Consider the following 18,734-nt stretch of genomic DNA (forward strand, 5'->3'; position numbering starts at 1 on the left):
TAGCGGGCTAAACCTGCCAAAGCTCCTCTTTTTTTTTACTATTAACTACTAAATAATATATATAATTTCACAATCATATTAATAAATTTATAATTTCTAAAGGCATAAAAATTTTATATTTTTTATATTCACAAACATTAAAGTCTTTATAATTATAAATATTATCTCTATAGCAAAATAAACATAATCCAAAACATAATTATAAATATTGCCTCCAAAGCAACATAAACATAATCCAAAATACTCAATTTTCATCTTCATACTCTTGTAAGTTGGGTTGGAAAAAGTTGGGTTTTGACAAAAAAAAATTACAAAAATACTCCCTTGCCCAAAAACACTAATCCCGGCAGGGAAGCCTGCCCCACCTCGCCAAGCCAAAGCCCACCAAAGTCCACGGTTTAAGCGGTGTGGGTTAGGCGGGCTTTTGCTCTTTGGCGGTCCTAATTTTCCAGCCTAGCCCGCCAAAATACGGGCCGACCCGGTGGATTTAGGCCGGTTTGCCACCCCTACCTGTGCCCGAAAAAGGTTCAAGCCAAGCCCTGCTAGGTGATTACATGCTTACTTGATTGTCATTGGGGTAGTTTCTGATACACTAATCGTGTTCCACTTGGCCCATTCTGGTTGATGAATTATTTCCATTGTGATTGAACTTGCAGGTTGCCCCCTCTGGGTGATGACGAACCTCTCGTGTCAGCTGGAAGTTGCGGCTCTTCCTGTGGAGCAGACAACCATGTAAGCATGCTTATTTAATTATCCTTCATGCACCTTATTAAGGATGCATTTAGCAATACTCTAAAATGCACTCTGAATATGTCACAAGAATGCAGTCCCATAGCAATGAGTATGGTAAGCAGTGTTTCAGGGATGCAGTATGATATCAAAAGATTGTAAGATGTCATTTCTTGACATGATGCGGTGGTGTCGGAGATAAGAGATGTAATCAAAGTTCTCACAGGACAAAAATCTTTGTTGCTAGTGAATACGCCATCCATAGGTCGTTGCACAACATGCAACTGCTGCCAGGTAAGAACCAGATTGAAAGCCCCTAACAAGAGTCCGAGAACCAAACAGCATGTCAACCATAGTTGCCGCAGGAAAGCATCAGATACGCACGATCTGAAAAATTGTCCCATAATTGACACCACCTTCACCGCTAATGACATCCCATTTAGCACCAAGAGAAAGAAGAAATCATTAAGGCAACCGTTCCCAAATCTAAAAGAATCCTAGTCGATTCATTCACCGGAAGTGGTGCGTCTTATGCCAGCCTCTGTTTGTCTTTCAATTATAATTGATTAGTCCTTATCTACTTGCGTGGTTGTCATAACATAATGCCTTGCCACAATTCAGGTCGATCTAACCTCTAACAATGTTTAGGAAACCTCTCTACTGCACAATCAAGCCAACAATGAAATGGAGCCTCGAGGACTATCCAGTAGGCGAAGGTGCGACATACTTTTCACAGATTCTGATGCCATCATGAACGTAGGCAGCCTGCTAAGTATGAAGGCCGAGCGCATTCCACAGGTGATGACATTAAAATCATTATTTGTTTACCATGAGTAATCGCATTGTCAATTCACATTGCATATTTCGCTGGTCATAAGTAATTTGATGTATACCTTGTAGTTCATGAACCTGGTCTTACGCCCTGTTGGGAATAAATAGTATGACTACAATCCAATCAATCATGTGTCAAATAATTTGTTATTGTTATTATATTAAAATATTAATATAATAAAGTCCTTAATTAAATTTAGAGATTTATCATTGTGATAGTGATAATAATATTGAGAGATAAATCTTTTATAATTTAATCTAAATTGTTCTTCGTCATAGGATTATTAAAAAGGACATTAATAATCCGGAAATACCAATATATATATAATGGTCTTCATTGGACGAAGATTAATAGATCTCATTTATTAAATTATATATATAGATGGTGCATATAGAGATATGACCATTGAACAGACTCACTTTGAGAATTTCTAATGGTTATAATTACCGTATATTTGTCAATAGGATATTCTCAGGATGAATATAGTAATAGAGTTTTCTTTGACCATAGTAATTAACAATATATTTATTATATTTTGATTCCGGACACGTAATACCCTAGGGTGCTAGTTGAATAGATATTGGTATAATTTAAATACTTGTAGAATTAATGTTTAGTCAATAAGAAATCCGTCAACTCTCGGTAAAAAGAGTTTGAGCTCTATGATTATAGTGACTGAGATGAATAAAACCTTGGCCAAGGGGATTGAATGAATGAAGAAATAAGTTTCTTAAGTCATTCACAGTTCATTATAATAATGATAACAAGTTAGAATTTGACAATTAAACCATACTCTAAGGGTTAACCAAGAGTTGAAAAGATGGAAGGAATTATACTTTGTTCTTCTAAGGTTCTTAGTAAAAATATATTACTTCATACTATCGGGTTGTTGAGGAGTGTTGCTAGACGCCAACCTTAATTAGTAAATTTAGTATGACTAATTTACTACCCGCTTAGTATTAAATATATGGGGACACACACTAACGAGCATTCTAATATTTGCTGTAGAATTATTTGATTATTATTTTGATTTGATCAAATAAATAATTATATTAATTCAAATGGATTATTATATTCTTTGCTAGCACCAAGAATATAATAATAATATGATAATTGAGAATATTAAATGAGATTTGAGAATAATTAGGTATTTTATTTCTAAATTTGGATGAGATCCTAATTAATTCTGTTTCAAATTGAGTTATGATATGATTCATAAATTTGAAAGATTCAAGTTTAAAATAAAAAGATATGATTTAAATTTGAATTAAGATTCAAATTTAAAATCAGTAACAAGTCTCATACTATATATATGTATGCCAAGAGTAAAGGAAAAAAAAGGAGAAGAGAATAAAATACAAGAATTTTATTCTTTTACCTCTACATACATAAACGTATGTGAGTCTAATTCTTGGAGAAGAATTTTATGGCGTGCAAAGAGTTGCAATAGGTTTCTCAATTTAGATAAGATTGTCCATTAGTCAAGGAGTTGACAGAAAAGGTTGGTCTCGGTGTGGATACGCATAGCGCCTTCGTACCATTGAAGGAGAAAGTAATTTTTACTAGCGTACACAGGTATTTAGATATGATCTATATCTATATATTATTATTGGAATAAAGTTTAAGCACAAAATAGATCTTTAAGGATTACTTTATTTTCTTCCGCTGCGTGTTATGAACACATGGTAATCCTTCACGCCCAACCAACGAAATGAACTTGTCTGGAGTAGAGTTGGCCGTCGCGACTTACATCTTTAGTTAAGATCTTCCAAAGAGGTAGGCCACCACCAGACACTGGGTTTAAGGTTAGCCCTCACATATCCTTAAGCTATCATGATCCTGATGCACACACCTTATCTTTGTTGTTACATCTCTAATGCATGGTCATAGTATTTTTTGGTGTTAATGTGTATGTCCTCGACAGTAAGATTCTAATTGACGTCGGCGACTGTATCGCTAGCAAAGGGGAACTGTTGACTCCTGTGCCTAAATTAAATACTTACAATAAATAGTTAGAATAACATACATTGTTAAATTAAAAATATATTTGATGGATTCTCTTTCTCCACTAACTTCTGGATGAGAAAGAATAATTCTTCCTATTATGTTTAGAAAGCTAACTTTCAATTAGATAATTACCCATTCGTTACCTTCTTCTCAAGCGCAACAAACACACTTTTTTTTGTTCTGAAAAAATTTTTGGGGTCCATCCCTGCCCCGCGATGAGAGAATGATCTAATGAAATGCATGTTTCTAATTATTACCAAGTAGCCTTCGACGGTTGGTCCTTGACATCTGGAACATGACATCCTTGTGCAAGAACTACATGTGAAGTAAGATGGAGCAAGCGACGAGGGTATATACATGGTCTATGTTGTTGTTCATGTCCAAATTGGGTGGAGACGGCTACATTATAGATTGACTTGGGTATATTTGTATGTATAGATTTATCAGCAAATGTGGTGCGACCGGTACTGATACCTTATGATCATCGATGTGCCGCAAAAAAAGTTGATCTACCTAGACTCACTTCGAGACTCACGTGAAGCAGATGCAAGGAAGACAGGGATGATGCGAATAGTAAGCAACAATTTCTTTGTCAAATAGATGTAACAACTAGGCTTAGGGTCTGAAATATCAATATTGATATGAATTTTACTTATGTTTTCTAAGCACTGTACCTCGAGGGATTGACACTGAGAAAGTTTTAGTTGTCAGGAGAGGGGGTGCTGCGCCCTAGGTTTTTCGCATTTAAGTTTGAATAGTAAGATGTGCCTCACCAAGAAGGAAACTCGTAAGATCATAGCATTTCATATTTCATGCACTTCTCTTAGTTTATTGTATGTTGATACATGTGATCTATTTTCTAGCTCTTACTAACAATTTAAAAAACCATTAAAAAATTGTGTGCACATACAGCATGGACTGTGGCGTATGCATCGCCCAATCGATGATTTGAGAGCACCCGTGGCTAGATTATGGAGTATGTGTATAATGATTCATCTAATTACTCAAACTTAGTTTAAAATAAAGTATACCTATCTTGAACGAGCCTCTTGGTAATTATTAATCTCGGTTGTTACTTGATCCTTGTTTCAGCATGTCAACAGTGCTATGCAGATGTACGTAGCAATGGATTTGGTTATAAAGTCACACAATGAATTATTTATATCATACATTTGTAATTTAATAATTGACATTTTTTTCCGTTTTCACTCCTTTTTATTACATGCATTTAATCTTTGTCTTTGGACTTGATATGCTCACCATATTAAAAACATCACCCAATATGTATTTTATATTTGGCTAACTAACTTCATCTTTTTCATGATAATCTGTTGGTAGGGTTGTGAATGGGGCACTTGGGTCATGCGATGAACAATTTCCGAACCTTGGAACTCCTCCACCATCAGTCCTAGCAATACCCTTTTTCCGGTGCCACGTGCATGTCCTCTTGGTATGACTATGAACCCACACAGTTGATGCAACATCGTCTCTTCGTCCCAATTTCACCCTGGCTACCCGGTTCAGAATCTTTGACCTTCTTGGGAGCCCCCTTTGTTTTTGATACAACTGGGTCCTTGATGTCGGACAGTGACAACATACCAAGTTGGCTTCCCACCCTCTCATACACTCTTCACTAAAGCACTTCAGCGAGACTTGCAATGTCGTCCCTGGCCAAAACAAAATCTGTAGCCTCTTTCGACCCAAGTTTGGCAACCAAACTCATTGCCCCAGAAAGGGTGCCATATCTAAGCAAACGACTGTGATGGCCCTCTTTAATTTGAAGGGGTTTCGATCTGCAATTCTTTGCATCCTTGCACCATCTGCTCAAAATAAGACCCTGCGGTAGTCGTTCCAAGCCCTCGTACTTCATCACACAAAAAATATGACTATAAGAAATTTCCTCACTATTCCACATCGAACACTTACTCAATTTTTTCCTTATTCGGGTCATACAACACCTTCCGTGTTTTTCTATGTTGTCCCATCTTAGAAAACTTGTACACACTTGTCATGTTAATGTTGTCCTTGCCTCGAAACAATAAAGTCGCCACACCCTTAATTTGTTTCGTCACTTCTTTGAAAATTGCTTGTGTATACACCTTTGAAGCAAATCCTTCAATCGAATCAAGGCCAGTGTTCAGCACTGGACTATAATACGTGGAATAGAATTGGATTGTAACTTCATTATTCTGGTAGTCTTTTCCAACCCGATCTAAACTAGGGCAAGTTCCAAAATGCTATAAGCTGATTTAAGAAAACCCTTAATGAAAGCATTGATCCCTTCACATATTGAAGTTATCTTGTATTCCGCACAAAAGGTGCCACTAAGGTATGCCATTGCCCAACTTTTTCTAGTTTCATATGTGCTCTGAGCTCAACTATTATCATGTAGGCCAAGCGACTCAACCGACATCTTCCAGTACTCCTCGAAGTCTTTGACATCAAAGTTTGCATATATAGCTTTCATAAAAACCTTGTGAAATTTTGTATCTTTAACCCGTTGGACGCAATTCTTCTCTAAGTGCCAACCGCACAGTCTATATGTCACTGTCGGCATCACCTCTACAATTGTAGCACACATAAACTTGTCGCCATCCATCACCACTACACAGGGCTTATTTTGTCCCAAAACATTGAGCAAGTTCAACAACACCCTCTTGTAAGTCTGAACCTCTTCATCCTCCAGCAACGTGAATCAAAAAATGGATTCTGTTTGTGGTGATTTGACCTGGAGAAAACCACAAGTGGTTTCTTGTACATGATAGTATGATACATTGAATCAAATTCTAACACATCACCAAATAGCTGATAGTCTGACATTATCTCATTATCGGCCTAAAATTGGCTACCCAAATGATTATCTGGGGTCTGCGTATAGCGTGCCACTGCCATGATGTCAGCATTTGCCTTACCCTCCAAATAACTGATAGTTGTTGCTGCATCACCATCACATATCCACACAACACTTTGTCCATGCATATAATTATACAAATCCCATTTTGTAAATCGAAGCATGTCATATCGACCAGACTACCCGACTATGTAAGCCATTATCTTCAAAGTTGCGATCACAAACTACTTCATACTATCAACCTGGGTCTTGTCGCCGTCACTCATCTTCCGATGACTAGGAAGGAGATGTGTAAATATGGTTAGAGCAAGCTCGTGGTTGTGTTCGTCAATGATGGTGCTGACCTTCCACACGTTATGTTGCACATCATGGTAAATCTTCAACTTTGCCTTGCAATCCGTTCGACTCTCCAACCTCTCCTCCCATACTTGTTCAGAGTGGTTAGGATGTTTTATACCTTGTCGATGGCAGAAAAAGTCTCTCCTAATCAAAACCCCCTTAACACGCACAGCATCTCCTTTTCGAACTCCAAAACCCCTAAATCTAGCAAACTCCTTGTAGGCAGCATAAGCATCTTCCTCCGTAGCAAACTCTCTGCCCAAGAAGTCCTTCACGATGACTGGCCAGCTAAGACCACCGTCTGCCGCATCAGTTGCACCACCAAACCCTTTACCATCGTCAGCATCCCCTATCCCATTTTCCCAGCCTTTGGGACCCTTTTGGCACTCAAAGCCCTCGTCGTCATCACTCGCACAATAATATTTTTGACAATCATCGAACTACTCCCATCTAAGTCTTCACCCTCAATATTGAACATACGCTTGAAATCCATCAGAATAAGATGTGCAATGTTCTAGCCTGGTAACAAACCAAACAATGAAATGTAACTCATAATTGCGCCAACAATATAGTCAAAACATCAACCACAACTCTCCCAAAGGAGGGTATATTTTACTCCACAAGAAAGTGACAAAGAGCAAATCTTTATAATTAAAAAACACATTATATCACTAGTGAAGTTATAATTAACTATTTACATTTCATTATATCACTAGTGAACTCATCATGACAGTCACAAGAAATAAAAAATAATTATTGACTTATCTAAACAAGCAACAAATATTCGATCATCTTGTCTTCTAGTTAACTGACTTAATTTAATTCTTCCGTTTCTTTATTGAAAGAAAAACAAGGTTCAACCATTTAAATTTTTACTTAACAAAGCTCACCAATTTATGCTTATAGTCATTAAGTTAAAACCAAAACTTCACAAGATATACACCATCATAATATAAGTTCAACAAGATTCTCAGCAGAATTGTTAACAAAAGGGTAAAAACCTTTTGCAGAATCTAATGGCAGGAATTAAAAAGGAAAAAAATGTGTATTATAATATCAATAAAATATCAAGATCTAATTATAAATCATCTAAAAACTTCTTTATATAAAATATGGCATGTCCCCTATTAAGCAAAAATTTGAAATTAGCATGTCTATGTGTTTAGTGTCTATGAAGGTACCCATGCTTGGTAGAGTGCTACAGGTCTTCAACTGTACAACAGATATAATATTTTGAGGCAATCAAACAAATAAAATTCTATTTTGAATAAACCATTAGTTTATAATAGAATATGTGGAAATAACATGTTAACTCAGTCTCTATGGAGAACATCTAAACCATTAAAGCTCATACTAAAAGATGACAAAAACCTAGATGGGCAATAACAAAATGTGCCCTCTCAACAATTATGTATTCATTATCATGCCTAGCTTGCTAGTAGTACCCATAGCAATATCAATTTTCAAAGCCCAGATTACATGGCACTTAGTAATTTTGAACTAAAACATATGTATATAAATAATATAATAATTCATTTGTATAGGAGTTTGTGGAACAAATAGATGGAGATAATGTGAATTAGTCTTTACCCAACTACTCACACCCCAAGGGGGACTAAAACCATGATTTCCTAATCCTTATCCATAAGATCAGTAGAAAGTGACATTTCCACCTAGAAGTCAATACCAGTAACTAGAACTTTGCAATCGAGGTAGCAAATGCAATACTCATACTCGATCTAACTTGAAAAATTTTGGAAGCCAACACTCAGACAATGATTGTTTATCGCCAAAACAATCTCAAAAGAATCTTTCTCTATTTCCTACTATCAACACCCAACGCTATATATACACATCAGTGTCTTCATCCTAAAATAATCACAAAATTTCTTAACATGTAAAGAATAAGTAACATCACTCGCATCAAAATTGTAACTCATCTAAAACCCCACCCAAAATATTATGATGTCAAATCTCAACATAACAAAATGTCAACAAAGGAAAAGTAAACAAGGAAAATACCGTACCAAGGGTTAGGTGTAAAAAATTCAGTTACCAGATGCCAAAGCTGATCAATCAATGGGCAGAGCAGCTCTTACCTTCGACTGACAAGCACGGCGGACAACGAGCATGACGAGGGGTGGCGGGCAGATTGCTACTAAACACAATAACCAAGATAAGAGGTCAAGGCACCACGACTCTGCGACTACGACGAAGAATGGCGATTGGCGAACGAGGAGAGGACCTTGACCACGAAGAATGGACGCATATCTCTAGTACTGTGTCAGCAATTTGTAGACATCCTGATCTACTTCCTTATCATGTACTGTGTTAGCAATTTGTAAAAACTGTGCCAGAAATTCTGTAGGTTCTTCCTGTGGAAGACCGAAATACTGGCAGCTTTGCTGCACCATGATAATGAGCTGATGATTCAACTCAAAGCTACTGACTCCAATGGAGGGTATGCAGATACTACTCCCATATGAAGCAGTAGAGGGGTTAGCATATGACCCCAGAGTACTCCTGGACTGTTCATTTCCACTTAGGTCCATGATGGAGAAAGGGAGATGATGTAAAATAAAAAAATTTATTTTTATTTATTTATTTATTTATTTAATTATTTCGAAAATAAAATAAATTAAAATAAAATAAATAAAAATAGGTGAAGATTTTCGAAAAAAATGAGGAGAGAGAAAGTGGTCAGGAAGTTTTGAAAAAGATATGATTTGAAAAAGATTTTAAATTTTTGAAGAAAAAAAATCTGAATTTTTAAAAATAAATTTCAAAAATTTGTTTTAAAAAATAGAGAGAAAAGATATTTTTGAATTTAAAGAGGAAAGAGAGAAACAATAAGATAGCACAAGATTTAAAATTTTTAGATCTAATGCTCCTTGTTTTCGAAAATTTTGGAGGGAAAACACCAAGGAACACCAAACTTAAAAATTTTAAGATCAAGACACGAGGAAAACTCAAGAACACTTTGAAGACTCACAAGAACACAAGAACATGAAGAAAGAACACCAAACTTAAAATTTTTAGAAAACCAAAATAAAATTTTCGAAAAACAAAGGAAAATCAACAAGAAAACACCAAACTTAAAGTTTGACACGAGATTCAATAGAAAAATTATTTTTGAAAAATTTTTGAAAAGAAAATAATAGACTCTGACCCAAAAGATAAAAAAAATTTCCTAATCTAAGCAACAGGATTCGCCGTCAGTTGTTCAAACTCAAACAATCCCTGGCAACGGCGCCAAAAACTTGGTGCACGAAATATACTTCACAATGTAATTCCGCACAACTAACCAGCAAGTGCACTGGGTCGTCCAAGTAATACCTTACGTGAGTAAGGGTCGATCCCACGGAGATTGTTGGCTTGAAGCAATCTATGGTTATCTTGTAACTCTTAGTCAGGAAAACAATAAAATAATTCACCTATCAAATTTGATTGCAAGGAATAAAAAGGCAGAACACAAATTATACTTGTATGCAATGATGGAGAATATGTTGGAGTTTTGGAGATGCTTTGTCTTCTGAAATTTTGCTTTCCTCTGTTTTCTGATTCACGCACGCACGTCCTCCTATGGCAAGCTGTGTGTAGGTGGATCACCGTTGTCAATGGCTACCATCCATCCTTCCAGTGAAAAGGGTCCAAATGCGCTGTCACCGCACGGCTAATCATCTGCAGGTTCTCAATCGTACCGGAATAGGATTTACTATCCTTTTGCGTCTGTCACTACGCCCAGCACTCGCGAGTTTGAAGCTCATCACAGTCATTCAATCCCTGAATCCTACTCGGAATACCACAGACAAGGTTTAGACTTTCCGGATTCTCTTGAATGCTGCCATCAATCTAGCTTATACCACGAAGATTCTGATTAAGAGATCTAAGAGATATTCATTCATTCTACGGTGTAACGTAAGTGGTTGTTAGGCACGCGTTCGTGGAGGAATGATGATGATTGTCACGTTCATCACATTCATATTGAAGTGCGAATGGATATCTTAGATAGGAACACGCATGTTTGAATGGAAAACAGAAATACTTGCATTAATTCATCGAGACACAGCAGAGCTCCTCACCCCCAACAATGGAGTTTAGAGACTCATGCCGTCAAAAGATACAAAGTTCAGATCTAAAATGTTATGAGGTGCGAAATAAACCTCTAAAAGTTGTTTAAATACTAAACTAGTAACCTAGGTTTACAGAAAATGAACAAACTATGATAGATGGTGTAGAAATCCACTTCTGGGGCCCACTTGATGTGTGCTGGGCTGAGACTTAAGCTAATCACGTGCATAGGACTGTTTTGGGCATTCAACGCCAGCTTTGGATCCTTTTCTAGCGTTGAACTCCACTTTGTAACTTGTTTCTGGCGCTGGACGCCAGACTGCAGCATGGAACTGGCGTTGAACGCCAGTTTATGTTGTCTATCCTTGAGCAAAGTATAAACTATTATATATTTCTGGAAAGCCCTGGATGTCTACTTTCCAACGCAATTAGAAGCGCGCCATTTGGAGTCCTATAGCTCCAGAAAATCCACTTTGAGTGCAGGGAGGTCAGAATCCAACAACATCAGCAGTCCTTTTTCAGCTTGAATCAGATTTCTGCTCAGCTCCCTCAATTTCAGCCAGAAAATACCTGAAATTACAGAAAAACACAAAAACTCATAGTAAAGTCCAGAAATATGAATTTTGCCTAGAAACTAATGAAAATAAACTAAAAACTAACTAAAACATACTAAAAACTATATGAAATTAACCCTAAAAAGCGTATAAAATATCCGCTCATCACAACACCAAACTTAAACTATTGCTTGTCCTCAAGCAACTAGATAAATAAAATAGAATACAAATAATTTAAGAAGCAATAATATCTCAGAGTTTTTGAGTGAAGCTCAGATTCTAATTAGATGAGCGGGGCTAGTAGTTTTTTGCTTCTGAACAGTTTTGGCATCTCACTTTATCCATTGAAGCTCAGAGTGATTGGCATCTATAGGAACTCAGAATTCAGATAGTGATATTGATTCTCCTAGTTCAGTATGTTGATTCTTGAACACAGCTACTTTATGAGTCTTGGCCGTGGCCCTAAGCACTTTGTTTTCCAGTATTACCACCGGATACATAAATGCCACAGACACATAATTGGGTGAACCTTTTCAGATTGTGACTCAGCTTTGCTAAAGTCCCCAATTAGAGGTGTCCAGGGTTCTTAAGCACACTCTTCTTTTTGCTTTGGACCGTGACTTTAACCGCTCAGTCTCAAGTTTTCACTTGACACCTTCACGCCACAAGCACATGGTTAGGGACAGCTTGGTTTAGCCGCTTAGGCCAGGATTTTATTCCTTTAGGCCCTCCTATCCACTGATGCTCAAAGCCTTGGGGTCCTTTTGTATTACCCTTGCCTTTTGGTTTTAAGGGCTACTAGCTTTTTCTACTTGCTTTTTCTTTTTCTTTCTCTATTTTCTCTCTCTCTCTTTTTTTTTTTTTTTTTGCAAGATTTTGTATTCACTGCTTTTTCTTGCTTCAAGAATTATTTTTATGATTTTTCAGATTATCAATAACACGTCTCATGTTCATCATTCTTTCAAGAGCCAACATATTTAACAGTCTTAAACATCAAATTCAAAAGACATATGCACTGTTCAAGCATTCATTCAGAAGACAGAAAGCATTGCCACCGCATATAAATAATTAGAATTTATCTTATTAAAAACTCGAAAAATATTGCCTCTTATTCTAAAGAAATTCTTCTATTTTATTCATGTTTAATGATGATGATAAAATTAAATTATAGCTTAATTGGGGATAAAATCAAAAATATAGATAGTAATTACTACTATATGACTCCTAAGGTAAAACTAAAATAAAAACAATTATCAGAGAGTTAAGGCTAAGATTGAAATTTAACAACCTTTGTTCTGGGAAGTGGATGTTCCTCTAATCTGCGGGGTGCTTGGTCCTTCAAGAGATAATTTCTGGCGCTTCAATTCCCTTAAATCACGCCCTTGCTCCTCTTGTTCTTTAAGCAAATAGCAAAGAATGCTACTTTATTCCTTCTGTTCTTTCTGTATTTGTCCCATAGCTTCTTGCATCTTGGTAATAGATGTTTCAAGATACTCCCAGTATTCAGATTGAGGGATTTCTAGGAGAATTTCCTGTGTTCTCTTCTTGATGGGGTCATCCTGTGCTTGTTGTTTTTCCATTGATGCTTTGGTGATTGGCTTCTCAACTGAGATATACTCAGTTATTCCCATCCTTACTCCAGCGTCCTTGCAGAGCATAGAAATCAAGCTTGGATAAGCCAACCTGGCATCTTTGAAATTTTTGTTTGCAATTTTGTAAAATTCAGTTGAAATCAGTTGATGAACTTCCACTTCTTTTCCCATCATGATGCAATGGATCATCACTGCTCTTCTAATAGTGACTTCAGAACGGTTGCTAGTGGGCAGCAGAGAATGCCCAATGAAGTCCAGCCATCCTCTGGCGACTGGTTTGAGATCTTCTCTTTTGAGTTGATTTGGGATACCCTTCGTGCTGGTGGTCCACCTGGCTCTAGGGATACATATATCCTCTAGAATCTTATCCAGGCCCTTGTCTGTTCTCATCATTCTCCTATTGAAGGAGTCTGGATCATCTTTCAGCTGAGGTAGCTTTAAGATCTCCCTGATCTTGTCAGGGTGGGTATGAACAATCTTTCCTCTGACCAAGGTCTGATAGTCATAGATAGCAGATCCAGATAGTCTTTGCCTGTCTGTATGCCACATATTAGCATAGAACTCCTGGACCATATTCCTTCCCACTTTCGTTTCAGGATTGGCTAGGATCTCCCAGTTCCTGATTCGGATTTGCTCCTGGATCTCCGGATATTCGTCTTCTTTCAGATCGAATCTAACTTCCGGGATCACTGATCTTAGACCCATTATTTTGTAATAATGGTCTGAATGTTCTTTAGTTAAGAACTTCCCTTGATTCCAAAGTGGTTTTGGAACACTCTCTTTCTTGCCTCTTGGAGTGGGTTGTTTTCCTTTAGGAGCCATGATCTTAGTGGGTATGGTTTAGTGATCACGGATAAACACACCAAACTTAGAGGTTTGCTTGTCCTCAAGCAAAAGAAAAGAAAGGAGAGGGATAGAAGGAGAGCTAGTGTAGGATGGTGGATGAGAGGAAGGAGGTCGAATGGGTTTTTAAAAGGGAGGGGGGTTTTCGAAAATAGGGAGAAAGATAAGATAGAAGATATGATTTTAAAAAAATAAGTATGATAAGAAAAGATATAGTTTAAAATTGAAAAGATATGAAAGATATTTGAAAAAGATAAAATTGGATTTTTGAAAAAGATAATATGGAGATTTGAAAAAGATATTGATTAGTTGAAAAGATTTTTGAATGAAAAGAGATAGATTTGTTTTGAAAATTTTGAAAAAGAGTTGAATTGGATTGAAAAAAGGATTTGTGCTTATGGATTAAGATACATTTAATATTTTTAAAGAAGGGTGTTTAGAAATTAGGGATTTTAGAAATCAGGGTTTGTAACATGTTTATGCAAGAAATCATGAATTGAAACATGAAAATTGAGATTAAAATGAAAAATATGAAGAAAAAATGAATTTACCTCCTTCCCACCATCCTGGCGTTTGAACGCCCAAACGCTGCATGTTTTGGGCGTTCAACGCCCAAATGCTGCCTCTCCTAGGCGTTCAACGCCCAGCTGTTGCTTCTTTCTGGCGTTGAACGCCAGGAACTCCTTTGTCACTGGGCGTTTTTCTGAACGCCCAGGACGCTGTAAATCTGGCGTTAAACGCCCAGAAGGAGCTCCTTTCTGGCGTTTAACGCCCAGATGGCTATCCTTACTGGCGTTCAACGCCCAGTGGATGCTTCTTTTGGGCGTTGAACGCCCAAAACAAACTTTTACTGGCGTTTTCTTGCCAGTGAGCTCTTTTTCTCTGTTTTGTGTGCAGAATCCTTCTGTAACCCTGTGAACTTATACAATTGACTCTTTACCTCAGTATAAGTGAACTTTATATAAACAAATAAAATCAAGAATAGGGTAAAATGCTTAGAGGAAGTGATGCCCCATGGCTGGGTTGCCTCCCAACAAGCGCTTATTTATTGTCTTTAGCTGGACCTTGCTGAGCTTTTAATCTAGCTTCATCCTTGAGCACTCTTGCTCAACATTGCCTTCAAGATAGTGCTTGATTCTCTGTCCATTAACAATGAACTTCTTGTCAGAATCAATATCTTGAAGCTCCACATAACCATATGGTGATACACTTGTAATCACATATGGTCCCCTCCACCGGGACTTCAGTTTCCTGGGGAATAGCCTGAGCCTAGAGTTAAACAACAGAACCTTTTGTCCTGGTTCAAAGATTCTAGATGACAGCTTTCTGTCATGCCACTTTTTTATTTTTCCATATAAAGCTTGGCATTTTCGAAAGCAGTGAATTTGAATTCCTCTAGCTCATTTAGCTGGAGCAATCTTTTTTCTCCAGCTAATTTGGCATCAAAGTTTAGGAATCTGGTTGCCCAGTAGGCTTTATGTTCCAGTTCCACGGGCAGGTGGCATGCCTTACCATACACAAGTTGGTATGGAGAGGTCCCTATAGGAGTCTTGAATGCTGTTCTGTAAGCCCACAGAGCATCATCCAAGCTTCGTGCCCAATCCTTTCTACGGGTACTTACAGTCCGTTCCAGGATTCTTTTTAGTTCTCTGTTAGAGACTTCAGCTTACCCATTTGTCTGTGGATGATATGGAGTCGCCACCTTGTGGCGAATCCCATACCGGACCATGGCAGAGTAAAGTTGTTTGTTGCAGAAGTGAGTGCCCCCATCACTGATTAGTACCCTGGGGACACCAAACCTGCTGAATATATGTTTCTAGAGGAATTTCAGCACTGTTTTAGTATCATTGGTGGGTGTGGCAATGGCCTCAACCCATTTTGATACATAGTCAGCTGCCACCAGAATATAAGTATTTGAGTATGATGGTGGGAAAGGCCCCATGAAATCAATACCCCATACATCAAACAACTCAATCTCCAAGATTCCTTGTTGAGACATGGCGTAACTGTGAGGCAAATTACCAGCTCTCTGGCAACTGTCACAGTTACGTACAAACTCTCGGGAATCTCTGTAGAGTGTAGGCCAGTAGAAGCCACATTGGAGGACCTTGGTGGCTGTTCGCTCACCTCCGAAATGACCTCCATATTGTGACCCATGGCAATGCCATAAGATCCTTTGTGCTTCTTCTTTAAGCACACACCTACGGATTATGCCATCTGCACATCTCTTAAAGAGATAGGGTTCATCCCACAAGTAGTACTTTGCATCAGTAATTAATTTTTTCTTTTGTTGCCTGCTGTACTCCTTGGGAATGAACCTTGCAGCTTTGTAGTTTGCAATGTCTGCAAACCATGGTGTTTCCTGAATGGCAAACAAATGCTCATCCGGAAAAGTCTCAGAGATTTCAAGAGAGGGGAATGACGTCCCTTCTATTGGCTCTATCCAGGATAGATGATCAGCCACTTGGTTCTCTGTCCCTTTTCTGTCTCTTATTTCTATATCAAACTCTTGCAGAAGCAACACCCATCTTATGAGCCTGGGTTTTGAATCCTGCTTTGTGAGTAGATATTTAAGAGCAGCATGGTCAGTATACACAATCATCTTTGATCCTACCAAATATGATCTAAACTTGTCAATGGCATAAACCACTGCAAGCAATTCTTTTTCTGTGGTTGTGTAATTTTTCTGGGCATCATTTAAAATGCGGCTAGCATAATAAATGACATGCAGAAGCTTGTCATGCCTCTGCCCCAGTACTGCACCAATGGCGTGATCACTGGTATCACACATTAACTCAAATGGTAATGTCCAGTCTGGTGCAGAAATAACTGGTGATGTGACCAGCTTGGCTTTCAGCATTTCAAACGCCTGCAGACACTCTGTGTCAAACACAAATGGCGTGTCAGCAGCTAGCAGATTGCTCAGAGGTTTTGCGATTTTTGAAAAATCCTTTATAAACCTCCTATAGAATCCTGCATGCCCCAGAAAGCTTCTGATTGCCTTAACATTGGCAGGTGGTGGTAATTTTTCAATTACCTCTATTTTTGCTTGATCCACCTCTATTCCCTTGTTTGAAATTTTATGCCCAAGGATAATCCCTTCAGTCACCATAAAGTGACACTTTTCCCAGTTTAAAACCAGGTTGGTCTCTTGGCATCTTTTCAGAACTACTATCAGGTGATCAAGACAGGAGCTTAATGAGTCTCCATATACTGAGAAGTCATCCATGAAGACTTCCAAAAATTTTTCCACCATATCAGAGAAAATAGAGAGCATGCATCTCTGGAAGATTGCAGGCGCATTACACAGCCCAAACGGCATCCTTCTATAAGCAAACACTCCAGATGGACATGTGAATGCTGTTTTCTCTTGATCCTGGGGATCTACTGCAATCTGGTTATAGCCTGAGTAGCCATCCAAAAAGCAGTAATAATCATGACCTGCCAGTCTTTCTAGCATCTGGTCTATGAATGGTAAAGGAAAATGATCCTTTCTGGTGGCTGTATTGAGCCTTCTGTAGTCAATACACATGCGCCACACTGTAACTGTTCTTGTAGGAACCAGTTCATTCTTTTCATTATGAACCACTGTCATGCCTCCCTTTTTGGGGACAACTTGGACAGGGCTCACCCAAGGGCTGTTAGAAATAGGATAAATAATCTCAGTCTCCAGTAATTTGGTGACCTCTTTCTGCACCACTTCCTTCATGGCTGGATTTAGCCGCCTCTGTGGTTGAACCACTGGTTTAGCATTATCCTCCAATAAGATTTTGTGCATGCATCTAGCTGGGCTTATGCCCTTAAGGTCACCTATGGACCACCCAAGAGCTGTCTTGTGTGTCCTTAGCACTTGAATAAGTGCTTCCTCTTCCTGTGGGTTTAAAGCAGAGCTTATGATCACTGGAAAAGTGTCACCTTCTCCCAGAAATGCATATTTCAGGGATGGTGGTAATGGTTTGAGCTCGGGTTTAGGAGGTTTTTCCTCTTCCAGAGGAAATTTTAGAGGCTCTTTCATTTCCTCTGAATCCTCCAAATCAGGCTGAACATCTTTAAAGATGTCCTCCAACTCTGATTCGAGACTCACAGCCATGTTGATCTCTTCTACCAAAGAGTCAATAAGATCAACTTTCATGCAGTCTTTTGATGTGTCTGGATGCTGCATGGCTTTGACAGCATTCAACTTAAACTCGTCATCATTGACTCTCAAGGTTATTTCCCCCTGTTGGACATCAATGAGAGTTCGTCCAGTTGCTAGGAAGGGTCTTCCTAGAATGAGAGTAGCACTCTTGTGCTCCTCCATTTCCAGCACTACAAAGTCAGTGGGAAAGGCGAATGGCCCAACTCTGACAATCATGTCTTCAATCACGCCTGATGGGTATTTACTGGAGCCATTAGCAAGTTGGAGACATATCCGGGTTGGTTTAACTTCTTCAGTTAAACCAAGCTTTCTGATAGTGGATGCAGGTATTAGGTTGATACTTGCCCCAAGATCACATAAAGCTGTCTTGGTGCAATTACCTTCTAATGTGCATGGTATCAGAAAACTCCCAGGGTCTTTAAGCTTTTCAGGAAAGCTTTTCAGAATGACTGCACTGCATTCTTCAGTGAGGAGAACTCTTTCAGTTTCTCTCCAATCCTTCTTATGACTCAAGATCTCTTTCATGAACTTGGCATAAGAAGGTATTTGCTCAAGTGCCTCTGCAAATGAAATCTTTATTTCAAGAGTCCTGAGATAATCTGCAAAGCGAGCAAATTGCTTATCCTGCTCCTCTTGGCGGAGTTTTTGAGGATAAGGTATCTTGGCTTTATATTCCTCAACCTTAGTTGCTGTAAGTTTATTTCCTACAGAAGTGGTTGAAGAAGCCTTTTTAGATGGATTGTCATCAGTACTTGTGTGTGTCTGATCCCTCACTGGC

The 18,734-nt window shown here is 38.2% G+C and overlaps 1 pseudogene; it reads right to left on the minus strand.

Moving 5' to 3' along the window:
- Positions 1-3,492: 3,492 nt before the first annotated feature.
- LOC107620939 (protein FAR1-RELATED SEQUENCE 5-like) overlaps positions 3,493-18,734 on the minus strand; it is a 35,356-nt pseudogene continuing 20,114 nt past the window's right edge.

This window comes from Arachis ipaensis, chromosome B10 (assembly GCF_059453495.1).
Source record: "Arachis ipaensis isolate K30076 ecotype BB chromosome B10, ASM5945349v1, whole genome shotgun sequence".
Classification (NCBI taxonomy): Eukaryota; Viridiplantae; Streptophyta; class Magnoliopsida; order Fabales; family Fabaceae; genus Arachis; species Arachis ipaensis.